This window comes from Phragmites australis, chromosome 5, assembly GCF_958298935.1.
Source record: "Phragmites australis chromosome 5, lpPhrAust1.1, whole genome shotgun sequence".
Taxonomy (NCBI): Eukaryota; Viridiplantae; Streptophyta; class Magnoliopsida; order Poales; family Poaceae; genus Phragmites; species Phragmites australis.
The window spans coordinates 34,258,839-34,264,620 of record NC_084925.1 but is presented as its reverse complement, the minus strand read 5'-3'; positions in this window follow the sequence as shown (position 1 = coordinate 34,264,620).

Below are 5,782 nucleotides of genomic sequence, written 5' to 3'. Positions count from 1 at the left end.
TGGATATGATTTTCATGATAGAGTAGTTTCCCTCAGAAAAATCAAGAGTAATTGATGCCCTTCCAATAGCTGCACCTACAAAGGTTTTGATCATTGTGTGGTAGGTCTGCCAAAGCAGGGTGCCATCATTTATCTTAACCAGTTAGAGTGGATGTCGGACATCCACACGCATAGTATTGGTTTACTTGATAAAGCTATCAAAATGGTTTTGGGCTTTGGGGCATGGTGTTGGGCGCCGGGGCATTCGATGCCACCCAGCAAACAAGAGTTACATAGGGATGTGATTAGCAAGGCGTTGCTTACCTATGTCACTAAGTTTCTAGCAGTGATGCCAAAGCTCACTAGAACTTAGTTGAATATGGATCTTGATCCTCTATATGTTGTTAGAGGGAAAACACATATAGTGGAGTATCTTTTGTTAAATTGTTTAATAGAAGATTCACATAGGCATAGTGCTGAACCTACATTTTCTGTTGTAGATCATGGCACTGGCCGCTAGTAACACTTCCAGTTTTAATTTGCGATCGATTCTTGAAAAAGAGAAGCTTTCTGGAACAAACTTTATTGATTGGTATAGAAATCTGAGAATTGTTCTCAAACAAGAGAAAAAGGAATATGTTCTAGAGGTCCCCTATCCTGATGAACCAGCTGATAATGCTCCTGCCGCGGATCGGAGGGCTTATGAGAAGCACACCAACGATTCACTGGATGTTAGCTGCCTCATGCTTGCCTGTATGTCCTCTGAGCTTCAGAAGCAATATGAGAACAGAGATGCCCATGATATGATTGGGGGACTCCGAGGCATGTTTGAGAACCAAGCTCGGGCCGAGAGGTACAACACCTCAAAGTCCTTGTTTGCGTGCAGGTTAACAGAAGGCAGTCCAGTCAGTCCTCATGTGATCAAAATGATTGGTTACATTGAAAGCCTGGAAAAACTTGGTTTTCCCCTTAGCCCTGAGTTGGCTACGGATGTAATTCTCCAGTCGCTCCCTGCGAGCTTCGAGCCGTTTATTTTGAACTTTCATATGAACAGCATGGAGAAAAGTATGGCTGAATTGCATGGGATGCTAAAAACTACTGAGGAAAGCATTAAGAAGAGCTCTAGTCATGTGATGATGGTTCAAAAGGATAGCAAGAAGAGAAAGCGCAAGGACAAGGCTAAAACTTCGGATGAGATCTCGAGTTCTAAGCCTAAACCTGTTGGAAAGCCCAAGGCTAGCCCTGCCGCTTCTGACACTTGCCACCACTGCCATAAGACTGGTCATTGGCGGAGGAACTGCAAATTGTACTTGGAAGAACTCAAAAAGAAGAAGGGAAGTAAGACTTCATCTTCAGGTATAAATGTTATTGAAATTAATCTTGCTACTCGTCCTGATGATTCATGGGTATTTGATACCGGATCAATGATTCATACTTGCAAATCGTTGCAGGGACTGAAAAGGACTAGGAAGTGTGCAAGAGGCGAACTGGATGCTCGCGTAGGCAATGGTGCAAAAGTTGCTGCGTTGGCCGTTGGCGTTTACTCCTTATCGCTACCCTCAGGATTAGTTTTGGAATTAAATAATTGTTATTATATTCCTGCCTTGGGCAAAAATATTATCTCTTCTTCATGTTTGGAAGAAGACGGTTATGAATTCATAATAAAGAACAAGTGTTGTTCGATATTTTTGAATGGTATGCTCTATGGTAATTGTCCATTAGTAAATGGATTATATATATTGGATCTTGAGGATATAACTATCTATAACATTGATACAAAGAAGCCTCGGCTTAATGATTTGAATCCCACTTTTGTTTGGCATTGTCGATTAGGTCATATAAATGAGAAGCGTATGCAGAAGCTCCATAAAGATGGTCTTCTACATTCATTTGATTTCGAATCATTTGATACATGCGAGTCTTGTTTACTTGGCAAAATGACTAAGACGCCTTTCACTGGTCAAAGTGAGAGGACAAATGAATTATTGGCCCTAGTACATACAGATGTATGTGGACCGATGAGTTCTACAGCTAGAGGTGGTTTTCAGTATTTCATTACTTTCACCGATGACTTTAGTAGATATGGTTACATCTACCTAATGAGGCACAAGTCTGAATCCTTTGAAATGTTCAAGGAGTTCCAGAATGAAGTACAAAATCATATAGGCAAGACAATTAAATTTCTGCGATCAGATCGTGGAGGTGAATATTTGAGCCATGAATTTGGTGATCATCTAAGGCAATGTGGAATCGTTCCACAATTGACTCCACCGGGTACGCCACAATGGAATGGGGTGTCCGAGCGGAGGAACCGAACTTTGTTAGACATGGTCCGGTCAATGATGAGTCAATCTGATCTTCCATTGTCCTTCTGGGGATACGCTCTAGAAACTGCTGCTTTCACGTTAAACAGGGTTCCATCTAAGGCTGTAGAGAGGACACCATATGAGATATGGACCGGGAAGCGTCCCGGATTGTCTTTCCTTAAGATATGGGGTTGTGAGGCTTATGTAAAACGTTTGTCGTCTGATAAGCTCACTCCCAAATCTGATAAATGCTTCTTTGTGGGGTATCCTAGGGAAACCAAAGGATATTATTTCTATAACCGGGAAGAAGGCAAAGTGTTTGTCGTCCGGAATGGTGTCTTTCTTGAGAAAGAGTTTCTCGCGAAGAGAGTTAGTGGGAGCACGGTGCAACTCGAAGAAATTCGGGAACCACTTGAAAGTGTTTCAGCTCCTATTGAACCACAACTCGGTATGCAAGATGTTGCAGAACCTGTTGTCGAGACACCAGCCCCACGTCGGTCGGAAAGGTTTAGTCGTGCACCCGAGCGGTTTATATTCCTAACCACGGGGCAGCGCGACATATTATTGTTGGACAATGATGAACCTAAGACTTACTCGGAAGCAATGGTGGGACCAGACTCCGAAAAATGGCTTGGAGCCATGAGATCCGAGTTAGAATCCATGAGAGAAAACCAAGTTTGGAACTTGGTCGATCCACCTGATGGTGTGAAAACTATCGAGTGTAAATGGGTTTTTAAGAAAAAGATAGACGTTGATGGAAATGTTCACATCTATAAGGCACGATTGGTGGCGAAAGGTTTCAGGCAAATTCAAGGTGTTGATTATGATGAAACGTTTTCGCCCGTCGCAATGCTAAAGTCTATTCGGATTCTCCTAGCAATTGCTACATATTTCGACTATGAGATATGGCAAATGGATGTCAAAACTGCTTTCCTTAATGGAAACCTAAGTGAGGATGTGTACATGACACAGCCTGAAGGTTTTGTCAATCCAAAAAATGCTGGGAAGATTTGCAAGCTGCAAAAGTCCATCTATGGACTAAAGCAAGCTTCTCGGAGTTGGAATCTTCGTTTTGATGAAGTGATCAAAGGGTTTGGTTTCATCAAGAATGAAGAAGAGCCTTGTGTTTACAAAAGGACTAGTGGGAGCGCACTTGTGTTTCTGGTCTTATATGTGGATGACATATTATTGATCGGAAATAATATTCCAATGCTCGATGCTGTAAAATCTTCATTGCAAAAGAGTTTTTCAATGAAAGATTTAGGAGAGGCAGCATACATATTGGGCATAAAGATCTATAGAGATAGGTCGAAAAGACTAATCGGATTAAGCCAGAGCACGTACATTGACAAGGTATTGAATCGGTTCAATATGCAGGATTCCAAGAAAGGTTTCTTGCCAATGTCACATGGCATCACTCTCAGCAAGAATCAATGTCCTAAGACATCTGATGAGCTCGAGAGGATGAGTGCGATCCCGTATGCTTCTGCTATCGGGTCCATCATGTATGCTATGTTTTGTACACGCCCAGATGTCTCCTATGCTCTAAGTGTTACGAGCAGATATCAATCGAACCCAGGTGAATGTCACTGGGCTATAGTAAAGAGTATCCTCAAGTACATGAGAAGAACTAAGGATATGTTCCTAGTCTATGGAGGTGAGGAGGAGCTCGTTGTAAATGGTTACACCGATGCTAGCTTCCAAACCGACAAGGACGACTCGAGATCGCAGTCTGGTTTTGTGTTTTGCCTTAATGGAGGTGCGGTGAGTTGGAAGAGTTCCAAGCAAGAAACGGTTGCTGATTCCACGACGGAGGCCAAGTATATCGCAGCTTCGGAAGCTGCAAAAGAGGCTGTTTGGATCAGAAAATTTGTTTCTGAGTTGGGTGTGGTCCCTAGTGCGTCCAGTCCAATGGACCTCTATTGTGACAATAGTGGTGCCATTGCACAAGCCAAGGAGCCTAGGTCGCACCAGAAGTCCAAGCACATACTTCGGCGCTATCACCTCATTCGAGAGATTATTGATAGAGGTGATGTAAAAATATGCAAGGTGCACACGGATTCGAATATTGCTGATCCGTTGACGAAGCCTCTCTCACAGCCCAAGCATGAGGCACACTTGAGCTCTATGGGTATTAGATACTTGCGGGATAGACTCTAGTGCATGTGAGAGAATGTGTTCTGTCTATGCTAATGTACTTTTGGATAATTGTTATCTGGTTCCATGAATAATTATCATTTACATTGATCAGCAAGTATGTGACTTGTTTGTGAAACTCTTTGTTTTTATGATGTTATTCTAAATAGTCCCTAATCTCATATCATTATGTGGGACAATAATGATTTATAGATTAGCACATTTGACTGAATGATGATCATGTTTCACGGATCATAGATATGGAGATATCAAATCAGTAATGTGGACACATGTTAGAGAACATGATGTTGGATAGACCCACCCTGAGATACTGTTGGGATTGTTATTTTTAATGTGCCATCAGTTGTTATCTCAAATGGTGTACCTACAGAATCCTTTGACCTGAGATCATCATTGATTCCAGAATGTGTAGTAACACACTTAGGAGCTTCCAAACGCTATTCCGTAACTGGGTAGTTATAAAGGTTGCTTTCGGGTATGTTATGAAACATGTCGTGGGATGTGAGTGATCAAGATGGAATTTACCCCTCCTAAATAACGGGAGAGATATCTCTGGGCCCCTCGAGGTAGTTGGATTGGAAAGTGCATGGCCATGCCAATGTGATTAAAGAGTTAATCATGGTGAATCCACTACTTGATCGAGTGAATGGTCGAGCTATCACAAGGGTGGCACGAATCTCGCCTTGAGCTTGACTGGTATCGTGTGGTAAAGGGATTGGTGCATGAGTATATCAAGGTTCAGCCGATATGATCTTTGTGTGCATTCGGGAGTCAATATGTCCTGCTAGGTACCGCTATTGACTTGCAATTCGGAAAAGGGTTTCCGGATAGCGGCCGTTTACACATGAACCTAACGGGTCACACACTTAAGGGGATGGAATATAAAACTTGTACTGACTCTAGTGCAAGTGGGAGATTGTTGGTGATATGCCCTAGAGGCGATTGAGTTTGCGGATTGGATCTGCTAATGGGCTTTAATATTGATTAAAGGACCATTAGGGTTTAGAGTCATAATGGGCTTTAATGTTGATTAAAGGCCCATTAGCGTGCTCTATATAAGAATAGGCAGGGGCCAAGGCGCATTGAGTTTTTCAGAAACCCTAGCTGCCTCCTATTCCCGAACTCCCTTCGAAACCCTAGCCGGGCGCGCGGTGCTAGCACACCGGCGCACGGCGATTCCATCCTTGTACGTGTGGATACCGTGGAGGCGCTGCTACTATTGCGGTGCTGATCTGCTCGGGAGTACTCGGGACGTACCCGCGAGTACTCGGAAGGTGCTCGGGACGTGCTCGGGACGAGGTTGACGATCGACTACTTGACGCGCACGACGTTGGATTGGT